An 18,143-nucleotide genomic window follows, 5' to 3' on the forward strand; every position below is an offset into this window, starting at 1 on the left:
ATACACATAAAGTAGCACATATGAGTTTATCTGTTGGGCAGACTGGATGGACCGTACAGGTCTTTCTCTGCCATCATCTACTATGTTACACGTTACTATAACAACTTGCATAGATTTTAGAAATGCCCACAACCTGCCCATTCCACGCCCATGGTCACACCTACTTTTCAACTATGTGCGTCACATTACAGAATACGCTTAGCAAGTAATGTGCATAAATTCTAATTAATGCCAATTAGTGCTGATCATTGGTTGTTAACATGCAATTATCAGCATTCATTAGCTTGTTAACCAATTAAGTTATGTGCATCTTTATGGAATACGCTTCAAATCTGCATGATATTTAGAATCCCTGGGTATGCACATAACTGCCCGTAGTCGCTATTCTATAAGATGGGTGCTGAAATTCCAGACAGTGCAACTTGAGAGGGCGTGTGGACCCTGGGTGGCGTGGATGAGATGGGGGCATCAGGCAGTTGCACGTATGAGTTATAGAATATCATTTACACATCTAACTGCGTAGAGCTGCTGCATCAGCCATTGACTGTCATAAGTGCTCGTGCCTATTGTTAGTGCGTAAATGAGGACTTATAACAAACTGCCGTTATTTACTTCATGCCTTGTGCGCATCATCTGCCACCCACATTTCATCAACCTTTTTTGTAGAATTTACACCATTGTGGCTTAGTAAATGATGAAATTAGGCTTAATTCTCCTCTCTTTGTAATCTCTTTAGCACAATGCAGTGCATCTCCGCTCTGGTTCTATGCCGCAGTCTTCCAGCTGGTCCTCTGTCTTCTCCTACTGGCTGTGTCAATAACCCTGGGAGTTCTGTGTAAGTATTATGATTATAGATGACTCACACAGTAACCCTGGGTATCTAATATGAAATCTTCCTGTTTTATAAGTATAATGCACCATTATTTTATATTCCCCCCCCCCCCCCCCATGCCTGCACAGTAATTCCAGGGGACCTTTGTAGGTATAACATTTTCTTGTGTTCTAATTGTTACTTTGTCCATGTGTCAACCTGTCTGAATTGGTGCCTGGATGTTCTATTCTTGCCTAAAACTCAATATGGCCAAAACAGAATTTATTATTTTTTCCCAAACTTAGTTCCCTTCTTCTCTACCACTGTGAACAATATAACAAGCCTCCCAGCCTCCATAGTTTACAACCTCAGGGTTTTTTTTTAATGCCCCCATTTCATTCTTTACTCACATCTGCACGCCCAAAAAAGTAACAATCCATTTAACCTCTCCAAAATCCACCACTTCCTATCTGAATATACTACCAGAGAACTTGCTTCCTCTTTCTCATAAGTACATAAGCATTGCCATACTGGAAAAGACCAAAGGTCCATCAAGCCCAGCATCCTGTTTCCAACAGTGGCCAATCCAGATCACAAATACCTGGCAAGATCCCTAAAAACTACAAAACATTTTATACTGCTTATCCCAGAAATAGTGAATTTTCCCCAAGTCTATTTAATAACGGTCTATGGACTTTTCTTTTAGGAAGCTGTCCAAACCTTTTTAAAACTCTGCTAAGCTAACCGCCTTTACCACATTCTCTGGCAACAAATTCCAGAGTTTAATTACATGTTGAGTGAAGAAAAAGTTTCTCCAATTCGTTTTAAATTTACTACATTGTAGCTTCATCGCATGCCCCCTAGTCCTAGTATTGTTGGTAAGCGTGAACAGACGCTTCACATATACGCATTCAACTTCACTCATTATTTTATAGACCTCTATCATCCCCTCAGCCGCCTTTTCTCCAAGCTGGAGAGCCCTAGCTGCTTTGCCCTTTCCTCATAGGGAAGTTGTCCCATCCCCTTTATCATTTTCATCGCCCTTCTCTGCACCTTTTCTAATTCCACTATATCTTTTTTGAGATGTGGCAACCAGAATTCAACACAATATTCGAGGTGCGGTCGCACCATGGATCGATACAAAGGCATTATAACATCCTCATTTTGTTTTTCATTCCTTTCCTAATAATACCTAACATTCTATTTGCTTTCTTAGCCGCAGTAGCACAGTGAGCAGAAGGTTTCAACTTATCATCAACGATGACACCTAGATCCCTTTCTTGGTCCGTGACTCCTAACGTGGAACCTTGCATGACGTAGCTATAATTCGGGTTCCTCTTTCCCACATACATCACTTTGCACTTGCTCACATTAAACGTCATCTGCCATTTAGACGCCCAGTCTCCCAGTCTCGTAAGGTCCTCTTGTAATTTTTCACAATCCTCCCGCGATTTAACGACTTTGAGTAACTTTGTGTCATCAGCAAATTTAATTACCTCACTAGTTACTCCCATCTCTAGGTAATTTATAAATATGTTAAAAACAGCGGTCCCAGAATAGAGCCCTGGGAAACCCCACTAACTACCCTTCTCCATTGAGAATACTGACCATTTAACCCTACTCTCTGTTTTCTATCTTTTAACCAGTTTTTAATTCAAAATAGAACACTACTCCTATGCCATGACTCTCCAATTTCCTCTGGACTCTTTCATGAGGTACTTTGTCAAACGCCTTCTGAAAATCCAGATACACAATATCAACCGGTTCACCCCTACTACAACCTTCTACTTGTGTGTCTAATGCTGAAGGAACCCTCCCTATTGTAGTGTGTTAAGAGCTCAATAGTATGACTTATATTCCTCTAATCTGATATGATCATGCAACCCATTTTCTTGAATCACTGAATTGGCTCCCTGCCTGATTCTGCAGTGTCCCATCATCTTTCCTCTCACCTTTCACCTTAAATCCCTCTTCCAAAACTTAACTCAGTAGGAATAGTTGACTCTGTACCTTCCAGTTTGTCATCCCAAATGTAGAAAATTACCTCCATGAACGCATGCACTATACTCCCTCTCTTAAACATTTCAAATGCAACCTGAAAATTGGCCTTTTTGAGGCTGCTTCATTGGGTGTCTTCTCTCCATGCAAAGAGATGACACAGATCATCAGAGCCTTCAGAACTGACACCTGACTCCTTCTTCCATAGAACTTAAAAACTGGTATGTAGCTCTGGAAGTAGAAGAGGTAACCCCGCCCCCCCCCCCCAAACATTCCAGAAACAGAAGGAACCAGAGCTCAAAAAAATCTCAAGGCTGAAAAATCAGTGACCACTAGGAAATGAAGGTAGAGGTGGATGGTGACTCCCTTCTAAGGTGTACAGAGGTGTCCATCTCCTGACCAGACATGATGTCACAGGAAATGTGCTATCTTCCAGATGCCAAGGTCCAAGACTGAAACCGAATGCCTATTATACGATATGGGAGAGAAGGTGAAACAGATAGATGCGCCTGTGGTGCTTCTTTGTCCTCCTATCAAGGGTAATGGCCAAAATAGTAAAGTTCAAATTCTGGAAACTAGTGTGTGCGTGTGGATGGTGTCACTGAGAGCATTTCAGCTTCTTGGACAATGGGGAGATCTTCCAAGGATTGCTGACCAGTGATAGCATCCACCTATAAACGAAGTGGTGAAGAATCTTCCTACACAGACTAGCTAATTAGTTGAATATGGCTTTGAACTAAGATCATCAGAGATAAGTGAACAAAGTAACCAGGTAAGTAAAAACCCTCAAATAAGTAAAACATTAAGAGGAAGTTATCAACGGGGCTACTGTTAAGTTGGAATATTTTAGTGCAGGGTCATGTACAAAATAATCTGGTAGCCTACATTGGTAGCTTCCTTCTTAAGTATGCTCTAGCTTAGGCTCACCTGATGTGTTCCATATACCTAATTTCCCTGCCTCTTCCTGCATTGATAATATGCCTCTAACTTTATTTTCTGCAGATGTAAGTTATTTCATTCTCCCCTTTTCTTACAGTTCTCAAATGTGAGAAGTCACAGATGACACCGACCCAAAAACCATCAGATGCACAGGATGTACCGGAGAAGTTACAGAGATGGGGTTCTGTAAGAGGTACTACTGAAGATAACTTAAATTTTATGCAACTTTGAAATAATCCTCTTCAAATAAGTTTACACCAACTTTTTGATTAATTTAATATATATTGTGAGTTCTTTTTCCACAAAGAGCCATTACAGAGACATAAAAAACAATTTAAAACTATCACTTATCCTGAGACAACAAAGTAATACAATGAACAAAAGACTACAGATAAACTATATAAGAAGTAATAAATAACTACTCACTGATCTCTGGATACAAACTAAATCCTACAAAAACAGAAATGCTACCTATGAGTATGTCAGCAAGATCATATCAATATACACAATCACCATTCAAATGGTCTCCCACCAGTTTGAAGTACTTAGGTGTATTTTTGGATCTAATTTTAATGATACAATTAACCTCAATGCAACACATCTACTGAATTGTGTTAATGATATGTCTAAAAAATGGTCACCACTCAAATTATCTTGGTGGGGTAGATTAGATACCATAAAAATGATGATTACTCCAAAGGTAAATTATGTATTGAGTATGTTACCAATTATGCTTAATGATAACACATACAAAAATATAGAACAAATCCTATCTAAATTTTTATGGTCTAATAAACCACCTCGAATAGCCTTAAAATATCTTAAGTCTACTAAACAACATGGTAGAGTTAATTTTCCAAACTTTAAGGATTACCACAAAGCTTTTATACTTAGACAAAGCTCCTCATGGATTATCTCTAGAGAAGATCAACCAGAACCTTTATGGCTAAAATGGGAAGCAAAACTATATAAAGATATCCCACTATACTTACTACCATGGTCATTTACAAACAAATCAGAAACTAATCCAATTATCTCTGCATCTCAAATATCTTTCAATTCACTGGACTCTTGTGTAAAAGCACCAATTCACTCAACCACCATGATTCCTCTCTGGAATAATCCAAATCTTTAAAATCAATGGGAAATGCATTGCATGGCCCAATTGGATGGAAGCTAAAATTTGGTATCTACATCAACTCTTGGACAAACATAAATGGATACCCTTCTCTAAATTACAAGAAACATATAATCTGCATAAACATTGCCTTTTCCAGTGGATCCAACTAAAACATTGTATTTCTTCTAGCTTTAACATTAATACTTTAAAGGACGATACACCAAGTTATTTAACATTATGTCATCAACTGGATACAAAAAAGAAAACGGCCTCCATATGTACAAAATCCTACAAGAACATTCTTCTCATCCTCCAATGGCTTTACAGAACATTTGGAATAGAGAAATTCAACTCTCAACTATCAGAAGATCAATGGGAAGAAATTTGGTCATCTCTATACAAATCGTCAAAATCATCAGCTCTTACACAATCGTCATTTTATATATTACATAGAGCTATGTGGACACCATATAAACTATCTAAGATATCAAAAGATGCTTCCAATCGTGCTGGTCCTGCTGCAACAATATAGGAACCTTGGACCATTTAATATATCATTGCCCATTACTGGATGAATATTGGTCTCAAATAGAGAAAACAATTTCTCTTATACTAAATTTAAAGATTTCTTTAACTTACAAAACGATAATAGCAGGAGATTTCGGCATTAACAATACATTATCACCACATATAATTAAACTACTACGTATATTGATCCAAGTAGCTATAAAATTGATATGTCAAAACTGGAAAAGATTTTACAACGTTTAACCTACGAAATGTGGTGGAACTCCGTATGTCTAACAGCTAAATACGAAAAAGTAGCAGCAGAGAAATGTGGTTCCTTTAGGCATATAATAAAATTTGGTCTCGGTGATTAAATATTCATCCAGCTAAGTAATTAATGTACAGGTACTTTACAAACATTATACACAATGTTAAGGAAAATCTCCTTCTAATTTTTTTTGCAATCATAAACACAAAAGTGGAGAAGATTTATCAAAAATTAATCACCAGCTCAATCCTCTAATATAGTTCCTTGGGGGAGGGATGTTGCCCTCAAGAAGCCCCCGGCTCTAATTTTTTATGGCGCTCATGGGGGCTGGATTGCTTCATCATTGGCAACACCACTATAACTACAAATATAGCAGCCTCAGTCCAAACATGTATTTAGTAATATTATTCTTTTTCCTTTCTTTTTTCTCTTATTTTCTTATTCAATTTTTTGACTCATAGTAACAGTCATAAGATTAACTTGTAACGGCTACTTAGCTTGCTGAGGTCCTTTGCAGTAAGTTGCTTTGATAACACGACCTAGACCGACAATGGCCAGCGTTTCGTTGCCTGCGTCGGGGTCAAGTGGTCTGTGTGCAACTAAAGAAGAGAAAATTATTGTTAGTGCAAGTAGAGCAGTAACGTCAAGTAACATCTAGTTTACCTTATTCATACTTACACTTTATTATTTAGCCATCTTCGTTAAAGTCTCTTCTCGTCTATGACGAACCCTGCACATAATAAAAATGGCTGCTCTCTTTTATAGATTAATGACGTCAGACGCTGATGATCAAACTGACCAATCAGCTTGTATCTTCCTCTCTCTCTCTGTCTCAAGTATACACAGGACACAATTCATCAATGGCTGTACTACTTTAATACAAGCACTCACAACCAATTTTCCTATTTAGAGGATTGAGCTGGTGATTACTTTTTGATAAATCTTCTTTACTTTACAAACATTGGCATTAATACTATAACATCTGATATGCATGCCTACTTCATACGAATACATACTGTATATGTATATATATATAGTCAGAGTACATGACCTTTCTGTTAACTGTTATTGTCATTGGTACTAAATTTACAATATGTTATTAAAATCAATAAAAAACTGATTGAACTAAAAAAAAAAAGAGAGGAAGTTATCAACGGGGCTACTATGTTGAGTTGGGATATTTTAGAGCAGGGTCATGTGCAAAATAATCTGGTTGCCTATATTAGTAGCTTCCTTCTTAAGTGCCTCCTTGTTAAAAATGTCCTAGCATCAAGCATGCAGTTTATTGATTGTGCCTCTGGCTTTGGCCCACCTGATGTGTTCCATATACTTAATTTCCGTGCCACTTCCTGCATTGATAATATGCCTCTAACTTTATTTCTGCAGGATGTCTCCCCTTTTCCTACAGTTCACACATGTGAGAATAAGTCACAGGTGACACCGACCCAAAGAACATCAGATGAACAGGATGCACCGGAGAAAGTTACAGAGATGGGGTTCCATAAGAGGTACTACCGAGGATACACTTAAATTTAATGCAACTTTGAAATAATCCTATTCAAATAAGTTTACACCAACTTTTTGATTAATTTAATATATATATTGTGAGTTCTTTTTCCACAAAGAGCCATTACAGAGACATAAAAACAATTTAAAACTATCACTTTATCCTGAAGACAACAAAGTAATACAATGAACAAAAGCCTACAGATAAACTATATAAGGCCAACCAAAAGGTCCTCATCCAGAAAAAATAAAAATGTGCTGAAACATATTAATTAAAATATTTCAATCGACAAGCACAGAAGAACAAAGGACATCGCAGGCAAACACAGTGAAGGTGACACCAAAGATGACGCAGAACAAAATGTCCAACGGACTCGGGGGCCCTTTTACTAAGCCACGTAGGCGCCTAACGTGTGTCAATTTGAGGTTACCACCCAGCTACTGCGTGGCCCTTGTGGTAATTTCATTTTTGATGCGTGTCCGCTACGTACACCTGAAATATTTTATTTTTTGCCACGTGGGTGGTAATCGTCATTCTATGCACGAAGACCATTATTGCCGGTTACCACATGAGACCTTATTGTCCGGTCTAGGTAGTGGTGAGCCCTTAGGTTCTCTGAAGGCCCGCAGGACCTCAGAGGACTTGCCCGCGCACCCCGGATCTTCACCCGCGGCGACCGCCGTTCACCGGGGTTGAGCCCCCAGCTGCAGGCGGCCAGCGGGACTGCTGGAACTGCGGGGGTGACGGCCGGCCCGGCTGGACACCAGCAACACAGTCCCAACTGAGTGGCTAGCAGGGACGGCTAGCGCTGCAAAAGCACAGTCTCTGGATGCGGCTAGCAAGGACGGCTAGCTGAAGGAACACAGTCTCTGAAGGTGGCTAGCAAGGACGGCTAGCTGAAGGAACACAGTCTCTGAAGGTGGCTAGCAAGGACGGCTAGCTGAAGGGACACAGTCTCTGAAGGTGGCTAGCAAGGACGGCTAGCTGAAGGGACACAGTCTCTGAAGGTGGCTAGCAAGGACGGCTAGCTGAAGGGACACAGGTCTCTGAAGGTGGCTAGCAAGGACGGCTAGCTGAAGGGACACAGTCTCTGAAGGTGGCTAGCAAGGACGGCTAGCTGAAGGAACACCAGTCTCTGAAGGTGGCTAGCAAGGACGGCTAGCTGAAGGACCACAGTCTCTGAGCTCCACGGCGTCGGCTTCGGGTAATTGAAACGGAAGCCCCGAGCCCTCCTTGTTCCGGGGTTTAAATCCCCCGCCAGTCCATCCCTCTTAGGAGATGAGCCAATACCTTTAGTCCTGACCGGCAAGGAGGGCTGGGATTAGAGGACCCGCCTTGCAGGCGGAGTTCCTCCTTCCCTGTGCCAATCCGGTGCAAGTGGGCGGAGCTTGTGCGCTGCTCAGCTCCGGCCGAGGGAGACGACGCCGCCGGCGCTGCCATCTTGGCCGGCGTCCTCCCTTTCCTGGAGCCGGCGTTCGGTCCCGCGGGTCGCCCGCTTCGGGCCGACCCGCAGACGCGCTGGCCCCGTCGGCAGCTAGCTGCTGCCCGCACCGGAGCCCGCGGCCCCCGTGCATCCTCGCTCCCCGCCGCGGGAGCCCTAAGAAAAGACCCGGAACGGGACAGTATCCTCCCTGGATGCCCCCTTTTTTCTCGGGACCGGGTTTGGAAGGATACGGGCATGGAAGGCTTTAACCAACTCCGGAGCCTGTACATTCGTCGCGGGTTCCCAGGAGTTGTCTTCGGGGCCAAAATTCTTCCAGGACAATAAGTAATATAGCTTTCCCCGCCGCTTCCTTGAATCCAGGACATCCTCCACCTCATACTCTGGGTCGGGATCTGCTTCAAGATCTTCGGTCTCCTGCTGTTGGGGGTTGCCATTGAGATCCTTGAAAATTCTTCAATAGGGAAATATGGAAATCGTTATGCACCCGCAGGTTCCTAGGCAATCGTAACCGATATGTCACAGCCCCAAGTCGAGATGGGATTGCCAAATGGTCCAATATATCGAGGTCCCAATCTCCGAGAGGGCACCCGGAGTCGGAGGTATTTTGTGCTTAACCCTACCTTCTGCCCTGGTTGCAAGACGGGAGCCGTCCTCCGGTGACGGTCTGCGAAGACCTTGTATTTGGCAGCTGCTCTCTGCAGTTGTTCTCGGGCCATCTCCCAGACTTTTGCAGGTCCGCCAAAGTACATTCACCATGGGGGTTGTGGAACCAGACGGGAAAGGGGCTGGCAGTCGAGGATGTCGGCCATATACCAAGAAAAATGGAGAGTCTCCCGAGGCCGAAGTGAACACTGTGATTATATGCAAACTCGGCCCACGGAAGTAGGAGACCCAGTATCTTGGCGTTTGTTGACAAACGCTCGTAGGAACCCTTTTAAGGTCTGGTTCGCTCTCTCGACCATGCCATTGGTCTGGGGATGGTATGCTGAGGAAAAATGGGGTCTTCACCCCTAAAGCGGCGCACAGGGCCCTCCAGAAACGCGAAGTGAATTGTGGACTCTGTCACTAATATCCGAAGAGACAGGCCATGAAGTCGAAAAATGTGTTGGATAAAAGTGGGGCCAACGTGGCCGCCGACGGAAGGCCCAGCAGGGGAACGAAATGGGCCATCCGGGAAAAAACGGTCAATCACCACCCAGATCACCGGGTGTCCGTGGGAGCTGGGGAGATCGGTGATAAAATCCATGGAGAGCTCCATCCAGGGACCTGTCGGTACAGACATTGGTTTCAACTCACCCATCGGGGTCCCGATAGTTGGTTTAGTGCGGGCGCACACAGGACAGGTGGTGACGAATTGAAGAATGTTCCCGCCTCATCTGAGGCCATCGATACTGTCTGGCAATGAGATGCAAGGTCTTGTGATACCAAGTGCCCCGCCCACCTAGACGAATGCCCCCATTGCATACCTTCGTTCGATCCGCGGCCGGCACTAGGGTCTTCACAGGCGCGACCTCCCCTACGGCCGCGCTGAGGCATTGCCGGGTCTAACATGAGGTGGATCTCCCTTGTCTCCTCTGGGGACCTCAAAGCTCTGGAGAGAGAGTCTGCAGGGGTATTCTGAGCGGGCCGCTCCGAAAAACCAGCTGAAAATGAAACCTAGCGGAAAAACAATGACCATCGGGCTTGTCGGGGGTTGAGCCGCTGAGGCCTCCTGCAGATATAGAAGATTCTTGTGGTCAGTGATCACCGTGAACTGATGTTCTGCTCCCTCAGCAGATGTCTCCACTCCTGCAGGGCTAATTCAATGCTAAGAGCTCTCTATCCCCCATGTATAATTACACTCTGCCGGGGAGAAATCTACGAGAGAAGAACGAACACGGCTGACGCCGGCCCTTGAGATTTACCTGAGAGAGGACCGCCCCAGCTCCCAACGCAGACGCGTCCACCTCCACAATAAAGGGTTTCTCAGGATCTGGGGCTAGCAAAATGGACGCTGATTTAAAGGCCTCTTTTCACCTGGCGAAAGGCCACTTGCGCCTCGGGCGGCCAGTCCCGGACGTTGGCGGTCTTTTCTAGTAAGGGCCGTCAGCGGCGCCATCAGTTGAGAATATGAGGAATAAACTGGCGATAGTAGTTCGCGAATCCAAAAAACATTGTAGGGCCTTTCAATCCCAGCGGCTGTGGCCACTCTCGAATTGCCCGGAGTTTGTCCGGCTCCATCTGTAGGCCCCCGGGTAACAGAATGTGTCCCAAGAAGGGTAGCGACCTCTGATGAAAAGCGCACTTACTGAGCTTAGCGAACAGGCGGTATTGCCGTAACCGTTGCAGCACGGCAGCGAACGTGGCCCCAATGGTCGGTGGGATTTTGGGAAAAGACCAAGATATCGTCCAGGTACACAATCACTGTGGAGTTCAAAAAATCCTCAAGTACAAATTGATAAGTCTCTGGAACACCGCAGGGGCATTACACAGGCCAAAGGGCATCACCCGATACTCGAAATGTCCCTCGTAGGTGTTATAAAAGCCGTCTTCCACTCGTCCCCTCGCCGAATTCGAACCAAGTTGTAGGCCCCCCGCAAGTCCAACTTGGTAAACATCTGGGCCCCTTGCAAACCTGCTGAAGAGTTCAGGGATGAGCGGTAGGGGGAAAACGATCCTTTTACCGTGATGGCATTCAATCCCCGATAGTCAATACAGGGCCTTAAGGAGCCATCCTTCTTAGTAACGAAAAAGAATCCTGCCCCGGCCGGGGACGTAGAGGGCCGGATGAACCCTTTCCGCAGATTCTCCCGGATGTATTCCTGCATTGCCTTGGACTCTCCTCGGGACAGGGTATATAGGCGACCCCGGGGCGGCACGGTGTCTGCCATCAAGTTAATGGCACAGTCAAACGACCGAATGAGGAGGTAGAACCTCCGCCTCCATGGGATTAAACACATCTGCAAAGTCTCTATAGTCCATAGGCAGAGAGCCCAGCTCTACCTGTGCCCCTCCGGGTACAACCGCCAGGGCAGAGCAGCTGCCGGTACGGCCCTTACAACCGTTCTCCCGACAGGCACTACCCCAAGCTTGGATGCTCCCCTAGTCCATCAATAACCGGGCAATGTCTCCGTAACCATGGCAGTCCTAGGACCACTGGATGAATGGTCCGGGATAGAATCAGGAATCGGACCTCCTCCCGGTGGTCCTCCCCCACCTGTAGTTGCAAATAGGGGGTGATCTCGGTGACCGGCTGCGGTAACGTCGTTCCCTGGATGGAGGTTATTTGCAGTGCCGGCCGCCGCAGGAGCGTGGGCAGCCCATCTGTTGCAGCAGCTCGTGCCCGATGAAGTTGCCCCCCGACCCCGAGTCCACCAGGGCCGGGTCTGAATCATGGTCTCATGCCATCGGAGGGTTACTGGCAGCCTCGTGATCAAGGCGTCCGGCAGGGAGCGGAGTGACCCAAGACCCCTCCCCTCAAGGTTGCCTTGGGGGAGACGTTTCCCGCCCGGAGGGCCAGGCTCGAATAAAATATCCAGTCTCACCACAATAGAAGCACAGTCCGTCCCACAGGCGTTTCTTCTAGTGGAGGGAGCCAGCCATTGCCGGCCCATCACCATCGGCTCCTCCCCACTCTCCCTGACCCTCCCGGTTCCCACGGCGAGGAGACAGCCCCTTAGCAGTCCGGGACGTTCCCCGAGTCCACTTCTGCAGTTCTGCCCGGGCTCTGGCTCGCCTCCTGGAACCGGGTATCTACTCGGATACAGAGCGAAATCAGGGCATCCAACTGGCCTGGGACCTCTCGTCCTGCCAATTCGTCCTTGATTCGTTCTTGTAACCTTTCCATAAAAATGCCATCAAGGACTCAGGTTCCAACGGAGCTCCGTGGCTAAAGTCCGGAAACGGATGGCATAGTCGGCCACCATCCCCTCCCCTTGATGAATTCGCAACAGTTCCGAGGGCCACAGGACGATGGTCTCCCCGGAAGGTCAAACACATGCGGAATCGGCGCTGAAATTCACTATAGTCATCCAGGATGGGGTCCTGTTGTTCATTCAGTGGGGCCACCCAGGCCAGGGCCTTCCCTTCACATAGGCCCATGATATATCCCACTTACTTTGGTCTGAAGCAAATGTCTCCAGTTGCATCCGGAAAGCCAAGTTGCACTGATTGAGGAATCCCCGGCAACCTCCGGGGGCCCCAATCATATCGTGTCGGCTCAGGGAACCGAGGTCCCGTGCGGAACCCTCCCGAACGGGGAGCTGCTGCAGCCCCCTGGACCGCAGCGGCCTGGTTCTGTACCTGAAGCGTTGAAAGTTGCGAGCATACGTTCTGAAGTGCCCCTGATAGGGCGTTCAGCTGCTCCTGCTGCTGCTGGAGTACCTTGGCCAGGTCCCGTAGATCAGGCTGCGTTGGCGAGCTCATGCCTTCCGTTTCCTGTCCGGTCTAGGTAGTGGTGAGCCCTTAGGTTCTCTGAGGCCCGCAGGACCTCAGAGGACTGCCGCGTACCCCGGATCTTCACCCGCGGCGACCGCCGTTCACCGGGGGTTGAGCCCCCCAGCTGCAGGCGGCCAGCGGGACTGCTGGAACGCGGGGGTGACGGCCGGCCCGGCTGGACACCAGCAACACAGTCCTGACTGAGTGGCTAGCAGGGACGGCTAGCGCTGCAAAAGCACAGTCTCTGGATGCGGCTAGCAAGGACGGCTAGCTGAAGGGACACAGTCTCTGAAGGTGGCTAGCAAGGACGGCTAGCTGAAGGGACACAGTCTCTGAAGGTGGCTAGCAAGGACGGCTAGCTGAAGGGACACAGTCTCTGAAGGTGGCTAGCAAGGACGGCTAGCTGAAGGAACACAGTCTCTGAAGGTGGCTAGCAAGGACGGCTAGCTGAAGGGACACAGTCTCTGAAGGTGTCTAGCAAGGACGGCTAGCTGAAGGGACACAGTCTCTGAAGGTGTCTAGCAAGGACGGCTAGCTGAAGGAACACAGTCTCTGAAGGTGGCTAGCAAGGACGGCTAGCTGAAGGAACACAGTCTCTGAAGGTGGCTAGCAAGGACGGCTAGCTGAAGGGACACAGTCTCTGAAGGTGGCTAGCAAGGACGGCTAGCTGAAGGGACACAGTCTCTGAAGGTGGCTAGCAAGGACGGCTAGCTTGAAGGAACACAGTCTCTGAAGGTGGGCTAGCAAGGACGGCTAGCTGAAGGACCACAGTCTCTGAGCTCCACGGGTCGGCTTCGGGTAATTGAAACGGAAGCCCCGAGCCCTCCTTGTTCCGGGGTTTAAATCCCCCGCCAGGTCCATCCCCTCTTAGGAGATGAGCCAATACCTTTAGTCCTGACCGGCAAGGAGGGCTGGGATTGGAGGGACCCGCCTTGCAGGCGGAGTTCCTCCTTCCCTGTGCCAATCCGGTGCAAGTGGGCAGGAGCTTGTGCGCTGCTCAGCTCCGGCCGAGGAGACGACGACGCCGGCGCCGCCATCTTGGCCGGCGTCCTCCCTTTCCTGGAGCCGGCGTTCGGGCCCGCGGGTCGCCTGCTTCGGGCCGACCCGCAGACGCGCTGGCCCCATCGGCGGCTAGCTGCTGCCGCACCGGAGGCCGCGGCCCCCGTGGATTCCTCGCTCCCCGCCGCGGGAGCCCTAGAAAAGGACCCGGAACGGGACCACTTATTGCCTAGGTCAATGGCTGGCGATAAGGTCTCACAACCAATTTTCGGCAAAATTTTTAAAAGGCATTATTACAGGTGCGCTGAACAATGATTCTGCGCGTGCCCAAAACACATGTCTACAGTACTGCAGGCCATTTTTCAGCGCGCCTTTGTAAAAGGACCCCTGACAAAGTTCACATCAGAAGCTTTATTCAATGTGTATAATGGAATCAACACAAATCATGTTTCAGCCACAGGAGGCCTGCTTCAGGAGTCCCTGTGAAGTATAGATATATGGCTCTCAGCGATCTACAAGTTTTGAAGGCACTGACCTAGTCTCAGTGTATCGACCTGCAGGAGCATTTACATCCAAAGTTGCAGCTGTACGGTTGCTGTGACGTTGGACTGTGGCTGAAATATGGTTCTTGTCGAGTCCATTATACACTTTGAATAAAGCTTCTGATGTGAACTCTTTGAGTCCGTTGGACATCTTTGGTGTCACCTTCACTGTGTTTCCCTGCTCGTTAAAATATTTCAAACCATGTTGGGACTGTTAAATAAATATTGAGTTGACACCTCCATTCCTGAAGGTTCCTTGTATTTTTTTCACCTACGAGGGTGGTTAGTCCCAGGTCACCATTTCACAGACCAAAATATCAAGGATTTAAAGCTCCAAGAGATCAATTTGACGTGAACGTTTCAGGGTTTCCTATGTATAAAGCTATTGATCAGCCTGAGAGTCTGGTCTGGATTCCAAGGATATTTTCCCCATAGGAATACAAGAGCAGAAACTCCTCAGTGAAATGTCGACTGTGCTAACGACATTAGAGTAAACTCGGGTCAATCATCTTCTGCTTTACACAGGTCAGCAGTATGATTCTGTCCAGAAGGATGGAGACCCTGGGGAGGAAAGTGTTATTTTCCTATCTAATGAGACCAAAAACCGAGAGTCCAGCTATCAGGATTTGTATTACCAGAGATTCTCACCTGGCCTCTGCTCAAGAACACAACAGATCTGGTAAAAGTATATTCATTAAACTGTCTACTTGGTACTTGCTTTACAAAAATTCATACAAGTCCACCACTTGCAAGTAAATTTCTCACTATAATATCGTACGTTCTAAGAGGAAAAGACTTCAGGTACTCAGTCCTCACTGTTGCATATCACACAGGTAGACCGCATCGCTCAGCGTTTACTTTTGAAATTTAACTTTTCTTTTGCAAATCCAGCTGGTGAGCATCCTCATAAGTCAAAAAACCTCGTCTTTCGCTTATTATTCAAAACATTTTAATTATTAAGTTTCACATTTTGTAATAAGTTTCATATTTTGTAATAAGAATGAACTAGTACTTAGCTGCTGTTTGCTCTGGAACTAATAGCCCGACAGCGAGCTCCTGTTTTGCTGGTGCTTCTTAAGGAGCTGAACCCAAAGTTTGTACAACACGCTGTAATCAAGAAACAGCATTAATTTTTTGTGTGAGATTTTTAGAGAACTCGTGGATCTGCTTTTCTCTAAGACCTTACTTATACCTGATGTACATGTAGGCGTCCATCTTGTTAATCCTCTAAGATGGCAACTGCGTTTTAAATCTAACGCCAACCTCTGTCAACCAATCAGATTTCTCTGAAACCTTAAAGGGGACTTTACTTCTTAATTAGCTCCTCTTAAAACTCTTCTCTTTATATATATATATATATATAATATATATATATATATATTATATATATAGGAAGGCAACATCCATTATAAAAAAGCCTTCCATTCCACTCGATTGAAATCCTTAATTCCAGCGGGGTTAAACAATCTGTAGATCCAGCGTTGTCCCTCTGCACTAATTGTCGGTCTTTATCCTCCACCTCGTAATGACTCAGGAATGTGGTCAATCACAATACATTTGAAATCCTCAAACCTGTGCTTCTTTCTATACTATGTGGAACTATCGGAGCTTCTAAGCGTGAAATGTTTCAGGTTATGCTTATGATCACGAAGGTGCATATCAAAATGTATACTACATGTGTTGTGTCACAGTCCGTATTAATCTAAGATGATATTCTCTCCTATCCACCGGATTAATGAATGACTGTGTCGTCATCATGACTGGACAGAAACTGCATTTCATACATTGGCTGTGTCCCTGAACCTTGTCTGTTCTTGTGGTCCACGTTTTCTCTTGCAAATTTCTTTTTAAGTTCTGGTTACGCGTATAAACTATTCTTTGCCTATGATCCTGAAAAGTAGGATGAAGTTGCATGATCTTCCAACGCTTTTTAATTATCTGTACTGCTGCATTTATCCAACACCATTACCTCTCATACTATGCCCCACATTCCACTAAGGGTTAGATCCAAAATAGTTCCCCCTATCATTGGTTTATCTGCCTGTTCGGTCTGTCCTGGTGGATGGTTAGTACAGCCCTAGCAGTATACTCCTTCCCTTCACACCTAGAATTTTCTATCCATAAAGATTCCACGCTGCATCTGTTTCATGTAAAAATATTTATTTTGTTTGACTCGATTCCCTCTTTAAAATATAACGCTACCCCCCTCCAATTTGATCCCGTTTATGATTGCATATAAGTTGTACCCCTGCTAATATCTTGTTCCACTGATTGTTCTCCTTCCACCAGGTCTCTGAAATTGCCTATTTATATCTACCTCTTCATTTAATGCTATATTCTCCAGTTCTCCTATCTTATTTTTAAGGCTTCTTGCATTTGTATATATACACTTCAAACTGTCTTTTTCCTTGCATATACAAGCTTCTGTGAAGTCCAATGGAGATAACTTGCATCCCTTTACTCTGTTCACCCATCAAACCTTTCTGACTCTTTCACCCATTATTGAAACATCTCTATTGGGATTCCCTCAATATCCTGTTTCAATGATATCATTCAAGGACACTCCACACCGGACTATGTGCTCCTGGGCAACTGTCGGTTTTCCCTTCCATTTTAGTTTAAAAGTTGTTCTATCTCCTTTTTTAAAGCCTGGTTCTATCCTGATTAAAGTGGAGCCTTATCCTTTCAGAAGAGGCTTCCCCTTCCCTAGAATGTTGTCTGTTTCCTAACAAATTTAAATCCATCATTCTTGACCCATCATCTCAACCACACATTGAGGCTCTTGAAGCTCTGCCTGTCTTTTTGGGTCCTTTGCGTGGAATGGGGAACATTCCTGAAGGCTAACCTGGAGGATCTGGATTTCAGCTCTTTCTACTTAGGAGCCTAAATGTGGCTTCCAGAACCTCTATCACACATTTTCCTATGTCATTGGCACCCACATGTACCAAGACAGCTGGTCCCTCCCAGTACTATCTAAAATCTGCACCAGGCAGGCAAGTCACCAGGCGATCCTCATGTCCACCAGCCACCCATCTATCTACATGCCTAATAATTGAACCATCAACTACAGCAGCCATCCTCCCTCCTAGGCAGAAGCTCCTGGAGACACATCTTCAGGTGCGAGAGGATATTGTATCCATGGTGGGTTTGTCCTGGCTACAGGGTTATTTCCAATTTAGCCAGGGTGATGTATTTCCTTTTAGAAGGCCTCCATCCTCCAAGGCAGCACAGGGGCTGCCAGATTGGAGGAAGGACTTATCTACAACATTCCTATAGGCCTCCTCTATTTATCTGTCTCCCTCAGCTCCTCCAAGTCTGCTAGTCTAGCCTCAAGAGAAAGGGACTTGTCCTCTGAGAGCTAGGAGCTCTTTGCACTGATTGCACACATATAACCCTCTCACCAATTGGGAGATAATCAAATATGTGACAATCGCAGCAAAAGACTGGATAGCACCCCTCTTGCTGCTGGATGCTGGTTTGCTGGGGGTGGGAAGGATTTGGGTAGGGGGGCTGGAATAAAGACTGAACTAGGCCTGCTGTGCCTTCTACAGGCTATCTGTTTAATGCAATGGCAGAAAGTTCAAGTTTTAAA

This window comes from Microcaecilia unicolor, chromosome 2 (genome assembly GCF_901765095.1).
Source record: "Microcaecilia unicolor chromosome 2, aMicUni1.1, whole genome shotgun sequence".
Lineage (NCBI taxonomy): Eukaryota > Metazoa > Chordata > Amphibia > Gymnophiona > Siphonopidae > Microcaecilia > Microcaecilia unicolor.